General features: G+C 42.2%; 1 long non-coding RNA gene across 3 annotated transcripts in view; it reads left to right on the top strand.

Annotated features, from left to right (window-relative positions):
* Positions 1-10,567, top strand: part of LOC146509373 (uncharacterized) — a 50,111-nt gene that overhangs the window by 20,758 nt on the left and 18,786 nt on the right. The window lies entirely within an intron of this gene.

The following is a 10,567-nucleotide window of genomic DNA, read 5'->3' as shown; positions in this document are numbered from 1 at the left end:
GCACAAGCTGTGTGTGCGCGTCCGTGTGCACGCGTGCGTGCTCGCCGAGTTGAATGGATGCTTTGGGCTTTTCTTCACGAAGGCGGGGTGTGTTGGAACGTTGAATTTGGTCATGCAGCTGACGCTTTACCCCTTAAAACACTCCAAACAGAATGAACAGATGGCCGGCCCTCAGGAAGGGCTCGGGGCGTTGGATTTGCTCTCAGACCGTGGGAAAGTCTTTGGCTGACTTCACCTGCTCGGGGAGCTGATGTGACTGGATTAAACGGCAGTGAAAGAAATGAGAAATTAAAACGAACACGGTGCACGGAGCTTTGTGCAATCGCGAGCATTTGCCTCACATCTTGTTTGGGAGTGGAAAAAAGGGACAAACCGAGACCCGCAGAAACTGATTCAGTGTTTAAATTTAGAGCTTTTAAACACAACAAACATGTTTTGTATATTGTTATTTTTCTTCGTATGTGTGCAAAGGAGAGCAGGGTGGATGGGTTCAGTCTATTTTTTTTCATATGTCTTTGTAATCCTAATTGGAAACAGTTGATCCTCAGTTTGTGGAGACATTAGACATGATGTTTGGCCATCTCACCCTCTGCTTTTGATCGTCTCTGTCTCAGAGAGACAGCCATGTGCAGGCTTTGATTTATCGTTATTAAAAAAGAACGGGGCTGTTTGTCAGCCTTCCATCTGATTGATGCTGAGATGCATGCACACTTCAATTTAATACTCTTAAAAAGAAGAAAAAAGGCCCACGTCTGTGCACTTAATGGCTCATTAATTATGTGTTTGAATGTGCAATAAACTTCGATGGATTATCTGCACTGAAAGGTTGTGTTTTGTTCATTTCATTTAATGTGTGGATGCTGGAATTTATACAGGAGCCACTTAAGGATGTGCTGACAGGTGTGAAAGTCCATTTCAGACCTCACGAATGAATCATCGAAAACAAAAATCACTGCCACAGCGGAGATAATGATGGGTGTAGCGTGATGTCCGGACAGGTAGCTCTTTATTCACCGCTCAAGGATTCACTTCCGTGATCTGATGAGCAAAACGCCAAAACATGGTGTCCTGATTACCAGCAGGATGATTCTTTTCTTTCTCCCACAGTTTTTATTGGTAGTGGTTTTACTTCAGGGACTTCAGTAGATATAGAAAATAAATCTGACAAGTTTGCACGTGGGTAAATATTCGCCATATTGTTGTATTCATGACACCAGTTCAGTCATTTCCAAATGTCAACTGATAACCACAAGAATCCCTGGTTGGTGTTAGTCCAAGTGCTTTGCTCTCAATGAAATACTCCATTTCAGTTAAACTACAAAAAAGTAGAGTGCATAAGAATTCAATTTAGCCAAGAGTCAAGTGCTCTCCATCTGAGAAGTGGGAAGGGAGGAGTTGTTGGGTGGTGGAGGAGGCTGTGGAGGACTAATCAGATGTGTTTATGTGCTGAGCAGCGTAGTCGGTGTTAGACAAGAAATGTGAACTTGACTCCAGAGAGCCTTTGGGAGTATAGGTGCATGTGCTCTTGAGATTTAGCCAAAGTTGGGTTATTTCTGGAAAGGCGTTTGCGCCATAAAGATTAGGTCATCCGGTTGTATTTTCCATATTCATTTGTAACACATGCCCTAGCGGAGCAGCGATGATGTGACGGCGTCGACAGCAATTAAAAAGAAACGGTTGTTTCTTTCCTTTTTCTCTTTTTCGAGCTCTCGACCCGATCGGTCCAGCTAAGCACTTCACTCAACAAGAAGTGATGTTCCAGCTGTTTTTTTCTCCCTCTAATTGCATACGTGCGAGCTCATCTCCGCCTCTCAATAATGTCTCATCTAAATTCAAAAAGTTCAAGAAAATACATTTTTCTGTGTGACTGCCGTGATAGAGCCGGGCTCCGACACTGGACCAACGCTAATTGGGTTACTAGAGCTCGTTCCCTATTCGCTCATACCCTATATATAAACACACACTAAGAGACATTTTGTGCTCCGGCCTGGCTGACCTGTTCACATCATGGTTTATTTTTATAGTGGTAATTTGCCATTGGCCCGATGGTTTGGTTTCAGAGGCCCACATCATTAATCATGGAGGGCATTACTGCAGTGTAATTACACTTTCTCTCAGTGAACCCGCAACATATAACGCAAACACAGTTAGCTGCAAAGCATGCTCGCCACAACGGCAGCAGAGGGCTGCTGTGTCTGTATTGTTCAAATATTGCACTCTAGTTACGAATAGAAAAGAACGAGTTTAAAGGTGTGCTCAGAAAACGCAGTGGTCCAAATCCCCTTTAAGTGTGTTTGTGCGTTTCACCAGCAACTGTTGCTCGTGATTGACTACAGTGGAACATCCTCTTAAGGAATGTTGTTTGAAGGTGGTGTTAAGAGCTTAAGACTTGACAATAATTAAAACCACAAACACGCCAGGAAACAAATGGAAGTATGCATGTGTGCTGTGTGGGGGGGGGTTAACGGGTAAGTTGGAATCAGTGACAATGCCGTATAACCCCTTTAAGATCATTATTCCGCACAAAATGCACCCCCGGGGTGTGTGACACATTTGTGAATGGGCTCTTCCGCGGGATTTAACGGGTTAACGGCAGACAAAGGGAGCTGGGACCATGTAACCCAGCAGGGGAGACCCCAGTGGAAACACCAGGCTGCCTTATAATCCTCACGCTGTCCCATCCCGTTTGCTCTGCTCTGCAATCACAGATGACTGACGTGCACCCTGTAAGTCGACATGGCTCTGGGGTGAGAGGAGCCACGTGTTTTCAGCTGGTCTCGGCAGAATTTCCTCCACCAACACACACACACACACACACACACCTCCAGGCAGCACACCTCACGCTTTTGTCCAAGTTGTCAATGAAAAATGATAATTAAAGACAAATGCTTCGATTCCCAGTGGATGGACATGAACTTTGGACAGATGCCTGTCTTTATTGTCTCAACCAGCTGCATGTGATTTCATGCTGTAAGCCCTGATCTAGCACACATACATGGAAGCCTCATGCAGTCTGTTGTAGGGCAACGTGTGCTGTAAGGATCTGGTTGTGTGCTGGAGATCACAGAGGCCAAGCAGAATAAATCCAGCTCATAATACAGCGTTACAGATGTCAGTTCCACTGATGTTTGCAGTACATCTTTTGCGTGTTATACTTGGCCAGTTACAGTCGGACTTTTCTCTAATGTCATAGCCTTTTCTGTCTGAATGAGCAACTGCACTCTGTTAAAAAAGATAAATTGTGGCAGCTTCATTTTCTTTGATTAGAGCCTGCAGCGACATGTTTCTTCACTGGTAAAAGATCTTTTTGTTTTCAGGCTAAAATGTGCATTTAATTCTCGTCTTTCAAATGCACGGCCATGTTTCACTCGTTTAACCCTTTAAAGCCGGTCGGAGCGGCACGCTCCATTTTGCGTAACTATTTTTAAATCCCGGTAGCTCTGCAACCACGTGAGCTAGCGCAATAATTTTTTTTGCATATGAAACCGGAGGAGTTGTACTTACATCTTATGCCATCAGCTTGTCCTCGGTCACAGTTTCCTTCCACATATAGTTTTGCAAAAACTGCATAAAAAGCACTTGCAGCAACAAAAACATAATATCCCAGAAACACGCTTTGCCGATCTGATCAGCTGTTCATAACACTTCCTACGTCCATCAGCGTGAACTATCGCATGTCCGCCATGACCTGCCTGAAACCGGAAGTGACGTCATTTTGCGGAAATGTAGTTTTTTACCATCAGGGCCTCATGAGCCTATACTGGTGTTTTTAAAAGTTATGTTTGACTTTATGACTTTCTGTGTTGTTTCTGGGATGCTTAGGACTCATATTGCACTGCTGGAAATAGTTTATTTTGATGCATATGCTGCTTTTTTGCAAATTTGCATTATAATATTTATTTTCGTTTTTCCTGCAGTATATAAAAATTGGTGTATTTCAAAAATAAAACTATGAAGACACTCAAAATAAATTTCCTGTGGTGGGAAACTATTTTGTGCAACTTTTTTGTATTTACAGTTTTGAGGGATAAGCCTCTTAAATTTCTCTAACTAGAAATATATGTTAAAAAAACAAAAACGATTTTCAATTTTTTTGTAGTTTATTGCACTTTTTTGCAATTTATGTAATTTCTATGCACTTAATGCAGACATATTATTAAAATTTAGGCTATAATGGTTGTATTGATGTATATCAACTTGAAATGCTCCCAAAAATGGCACTACAGCATGTAAAAATATAATATAAGCTCTGGCGCACTTCTATGGTAGGTCTTAAAGGGTGCACTTTCTTTGTGAGATTATGAAGCAGTTTAAGTCAGTAACCCACATTTCATTGTTAGCAAACTATCTGGAGAGGTTCTGTTTGTCGGCTCAAGGTATTTTAACTAACTTTAGCTTTAACGAACTTCACGTTCTGCACTGTTTGTAGGACCAAGCATCGCTACGCTTTGGTTTAAACCAAAGGCTCAAACGTTTGCTGTTGTGGTGGATTGTCATGAGAAATATGGTGATATAATAATATTTTGGGCATTATTTTCTATTTGGCAAGAAGTAATTAACTGCTTGAGCGTTGTTAATTATGAGCGGGGAAATGACAATCCAAAACTTGTAATGTTTGCTTGTTTGAAATTATTCACCCAGAGAAACGGACGCGGCTGTTCCTCGTAGGGTTTCTGGAGCGTAACGGTTTCAAGCTACTGTTTGACCTTGCTGCTCTTAAGGTGCACCGTGGGCATCTTTAGATTCGCGACATGTTTGCGGACCCACTCAGATGTTGCTCGATTACCCCTTAATGGTCATTTTCTTTGGAAGGCAGGGCTGATTCACCTGCTGATTCACCTGCTTTATTTGCCACAATAAGAGCCGTGAAGGCTTCCCAGTCTGGTACCCGACTGTGAGCGAAAGTCATCTGAGCTCCAATAGCCATTTAAAAATCATCAGATATTAATTCATCTCCTCTTGCTTTTGAGTTCTCGGCTTATTGACTGGTACCTCCTAATTGTGTCTGATTGTTTTGCAAGGGCCTAATTAAGGTCTTGAATCAGCAATCATTTTTCCATAGTCCTATACTAATTCCCGTAATTTCCAGTGTTCTCCTTCCCATTGTCAGACGATTGCTTTGATAATGAGCGGCTGTGCGGGGGGATTATCTTGGAGAAAGCATTTGGTGAGGACACACAGAGAAAAGGTATCATTATGATAACTGCTTTCTCTGCCTCCTAAATGAGAAGTCATCCTTAAAGTAGTCGATTATGGTCTGCACCTCTAGAGAAAGCCTGCGCAAAATTATTTGTGCCATATAATGTTCTGTGAAATTTACACACCTGTCTCTATGATATTATGTGGCACAAAGAAGCATCTATGACTACAACACAGGACTGAATGGTCTCTGTGAGAGACGTACCAACCTCAAACTTAAACCAATAAACAATAGCAGCGTCGCCCTTTGTGTCTCCTTCAGGGTGAAGTGGATATTTTGAGTCCCTTCAGTTATAGCTCACCTGCACTGATGTTTTCCCTTAGTAGCAGTAATGCACCTACATATAAATGTTCCTTTGCTTTTTAATGTTGAGCACATAGATCACAGCGCACAGCGTCTTTCTAGTGAACGACAACACGAATGACGCGATGTTAAAATGTTCTGCAAAGCCTGTAATGATCAGAGGATGTATTGAAGTACAAGTTAATCATTTTAAAGCTGTTCACACTGTTTGAATCCTATTTTAAAAGGTGGCTGTATTTTAAAAAACTGATTTTTAACAGACATCAACATCTGTGACAAATCACACAAATGTTCACCAGCTCATCGGTGATTAGACCATTAGGGTTCAAACATTAGTGTATTTCTTTGAACGACAACACGTTTGTGTAGTGCTCTTTCCATCAGTATGTAAATGGTAACCTGAGCCTTTCGTGTCTCTATTGTTTTTACCATCTGAGCAGCCTGATAGGAGACAGCGGTAATTAAAGCGCAGGGGCGGGCCGCGAGGGGAGCCAAACGCACAATAAAAACCTTCCGTGAGATTCCAGGATGAAGGTGCCGCGCAGTCCGATCCATTTTAATTGTCGTTTGAATTAATTGGAGAACGCTCAGGTCGATTAAAAAGATGCATTCCTCCGGCCGCGCGTGATGTCATATTCATTGATCCGTAGAGGTTACTTTATGCAGTCGTGTAGGATACGTTTATGCTTCTGAAACTTGGCCGTTCGGAATTCATTAGCTATTGATCCCTGTTAGCGATGGTAAAAGCAGGGTCTGATAGCAGCCTCGTCTGAAGCCGGGTAATCAATTACCATTCAGAAAACAAATGCCCTTTTACTTTATTGTTGTTGTGCATCAACATTTGATACTGCAGCAAAACAAAAAAACACCCACTCATATCTCTGTCACTTTGAATTTGCTGTTGATTTGTCGAGCTTTTCTTCTGCCTTTGCGTTCTTTTCCCCTCTTGAGTTCGTACGAGGTTCGGTTGTCTCTGCACAGCCTCTTCCTCTCTCCTCTGCTCTCACTGACTGATTCTTGTCCTCCATCCATGCCTCCTCGCGCACCGATTGGCTGCCTGTTAGTCAGTTGCAGCCAATAAGCCATTTTGAAAATCTCAGTGTTTAGTCTGGTGCTAGGCAGTAGGATCAACAGACAGGTGGGTCGGGCAAAGTCATTGCCGTGGCTGGCTGCACAGAAAAGCTGCGTTCGCTTTTAAAGCAACATCACCCTAAGTTAATAGTAACACGGCAGCATTTCTGTAATCCCAAACAGGTTAGCCCATGTTTGTGAGCAACTGCTATGTTAAGCCACAACGCTCAGAAGCATGTGCTCCACTCTTTCTTTTGGTTTTAATTAAGCTGAATTTCTTATTGCTCCTTACACATGTTCGCCTGTGTCGTAGCAGCAGTAGCAGGTTTCACACGCCTGACCGTGTTGCTTTTAATTCACTTGTTCACATCAGCTAATTGGCTTTTTTAAAATCTTTTTCCTTTGTCAGTCCTTGCAGCTGAACGCTGAGAAAGAGGCGCCGGAGCAGTAAGATGAGGCCTCTCTACAGGGGAAACAGACAAAAACTAAATCCCGTGCACTGCCTCGACTCGACTCGCTTTCTTTGCCAGTAACAGTGTGCAGGGTTTTTTCCCAGTATACTAAAACACTCAGCAAACAGAGCTATCCAAAAATAATCCATGCACAATGTTAGATTTCAATATTTGGGCTTTTTATTGGGTTCTTGTCCTTGGCGAGATCAAGTCTCATACTCAGACACGATGAAGTGGCTGGATGGGTTCGTTTCATTAACGCGAACTGTACAAACTCTGTGTGGATTAACCTGTTGGCTGTTTTTCTGTCACGGCTTGAGGCAACATTAAATTAATGGAGATAAGAGCTTTGAGTCAAAAATAACCCCCTGTCTCTGGTGTGCCTGCACAGAATAAAATAGCACAAATTATCTTCCTGCTTAGTTTTGGCTGCCAGTATGCAAAGTTTTGGTAAAGATAACAAAATGTATAGTTTTTTATACACTTTGGAAATGCCAGGTTTCTAAATGAGTAGCTGCTTAACAGCTTTTACATTTTCAAGCTTATAAAGATGTAATGCTTATTTTTTCGTTTACAAAAGGATGTTCATTGGTCGTCATAACCACTGATATGGTGTTTGTGTACCTGCACAGATGTATGTTGCCTTCACAGTATAACAGGGTTCCCATCAGTGTATAACAGGACATTCGATAAAAACAAACACTAGCTTTTCTCAGCCTTTCTTTTATCCTCGCACATGTAAATCACGCCGTTTCCTCCCCCGCTGACTTTATTGCATTTTGTTGATGAGAGTGTTGATTTTTCCACCCCTGTCTGGTTCATAATGGTACGTTCCATACCCAAGGGAAGTCCTTCAAACCCCCACCCCTCTGGTTCTCATTTGAACTTTGACCCTGGCCTTCTGCCTTTCAGGACATGAACTGACCCCCTCGTTGGGGGAATGTTTTGGCTGAGCGTGGCTGACGTATCAGACGAGGCGTTCAGGTGGCCGCGTGGCCATTTTCTTCTACATCGCTGTCTCGTAGCTATGCAGACCAGTGCAAAGTGTGTATTTGCACTTATTTTTCCCTTTCCACGACATAGTACGTGTGAGAGAGTTGTGACATTTTGAAATGGATATTGTGCGGTGGTTAATAAAGATGACCTAATTATGGAGAAAGATGAAAACGGCACACAGCAGTTTCTCCAAGAAGAACATCAGGATGCCGCCTTTTCCTATCAGTAAATCGCAGCGTCAGATCTAAGTGAACGGTCTGAAGTGTCGACGTTTGCGTGCTTGTTTTGCACCAGCGAGGTGTTGACTGCACACGATTTAATAAATGTAACCACATTAGATTCTGATGATAGCGTTGCACAAGTTAGACAACAGGTGTAGCACGCTGCTGTCCTTCTTTCTGTTTCCAGGGATTTAATCAAGTGAAGGTGAGTTGTGTGCTACAGGCTGCTCTTGATGACAAATAATGGGGGGAAACACACATTAATCTTCAGCTCAGAACAGACTGCTTACTGGCATTACAATCCCATTACGCCGGCATCTTTGATGTTGATCTATCGGTTGGAGCCTGATCGAAGTGTTTGCTCAACGTTTATTCTGTACCGTCGTGTCAGCGTGGCGTTTCTGACTTGGTCTCGTTTGTCACGAGAATATAAAATGGGCAACATTATGTCATGATCCAGGCAGCCAGGAACACACAGGCACAAATGTAATCTTCAAAAAAAGGGTTTTATTAGACCCCCAAAAAGGACAAGATGATTACAAAAATTCAAAATAACAAAAATAAAGTTTTTAAGAACCAAGTGGGCCCATAAAAGAGGTTAACTTAAAGGAACGCTACTCAAAAGTCACTTAACAAAAACATAACTCAACAAACTGACCCCCCAAATGAGAAACAGCTCCAGCTCCTGTTATATAGCAAATGAACAAACCATTATATACACCAAAGGTGAAAACTGAAGAGATAACAGCTAACCATCATTCAAGAAGAACCCCCTCCCCCCTGCATGATCACAATAGATGGTCCGGTCCACTTTATTGGCTTCTGCATTTAAACCAGCTCCACCCTCAGCCTCCTCTTTCAGCCAAACCAGGAAGGACTGGAGCGGCGGTCAGGTAACTCAGAAAGAGCAGAAATCTAATCAATCTAACATATACCTATATAAAATAACAAACGATGCAAAGCAAAGTCTATGCCACCATTTGGGCTGTAGCTTAGTGCTGTCATGCATTACAGGTAAACTCATAATATCAAATTAGTTAACTTATGATCACAGAAGCTTTAGAGCGTAACGTAAACATAAGACAAAAGACCAATATTACGAAAGTATCTCAATTGTGTGGTTGCATGCAGCCATCACACATTAAAAAACAGATTGTTTCTTGTTTTGTGTTTTTATTTGCATGCATCTGCAAATGTTTTGTGCCTTTTGTGTTCTTATCACGCTGTCTTCTCTAAATTTGATTCTGTTTTTCTTCTTTATTTTAACGCCAGTTTAAAATTGTCCTTTCTTGCAGCAGCTCTACAGTTATAACATCAAACGATGTCCTAATCCACTATGAAAATGAGCATCGTATCATTTAAATAAAGGCTAAGATATGCACAGTAATATTTTATATGTTGCCGCTGCATCTTACCGTCTTATCCATCCATACTGGTGAACTTATCTTTGCTACGCTGTGGAAACGAAGGTTTTAGATTATGTGCAAAATGTGAAGTATTTCTCCTCATTTTGTGTTAAATTAAAGTAACACGGTGATTGAAAATACAGAGGTCGGGAGTCATTGCTACACTGATCGTCTCCTTGAAGTCAGAGCTGAGCAAGTAAGGCAGATGCTCAACAGTCTGGCGTTAAGCTGAGTGAGGAGGCCGGCGTGTGAGATGCTCTCAGCACAGAACTGTAGTGTGGTCTCTGGCGGATACCTTTCTCTTTAGCGAGTCACAGGTCTATGACATACGCGTGTGTTACGGTAACAAACCACCTGACTGTGCTTGGCTACTTTTCTGGCTAAACTGCGGAAGCGTGCGGCGCAGGAAAACACGCTGCTGACGATGCATGAGCGATCGATGCACTATATCCCAGCGTGTAAGACAGAGCTTGTCTCGTCTGCTTGAAAAAAACATTGCAGAAGTTTGCAGAAGATTCCTTATTAGGGATGGGTATTGTTTAGGTTTTATCCGATACCGGTGCCAAACCGGTACTTTTGAAACGGTGCTGGTGCTTAAACGGTGCTTAAAGAATGGAGAACACAAAATTGGTCCAAAAACCTCTCATGTTCAGCTGTTTTTTTGTAAAAAGATAACAATGTTAGCCTTTTCTGCAGCTATGGGGCATATATGGTATCACTCTTGGCTGGAAGCAGCTTAAACAATAGAAAAAACACAAACTTTGTCCAAAAACCTCTCATGTTTAACTGTTTTCCACTTTTTCTTTGGTCATTTTAGCCTTTTTGGCCAGGGTGAAGGGAGTATCTGCCATCAAACAAGAAGACAGCTGCATGTAGCTATGATGGTGTTTGCTAGTTCACCTTACATGCATTAATGTA

This window comes from Neolamprologus multifasciatus, chromosome 10 (genome assembly GCF_963576455.1).
Source record: "Neolamprologus multifasciatus chromosome 10, fNeoMul1.2, whole genome shotgun sequence".
In the NCBI taxonomy this organism is placed as follows: Eukaryota; Metazoa; Chordata; class Actinopteri; order Cichliformes; family Cichlidae; genus Neolamprologus; species Neolamprologus multifasciatus.
Note: the sequence above shows the minus strand (reverse complement) of the source record. Positions and strands in the feature narration are given on the sequence as shown.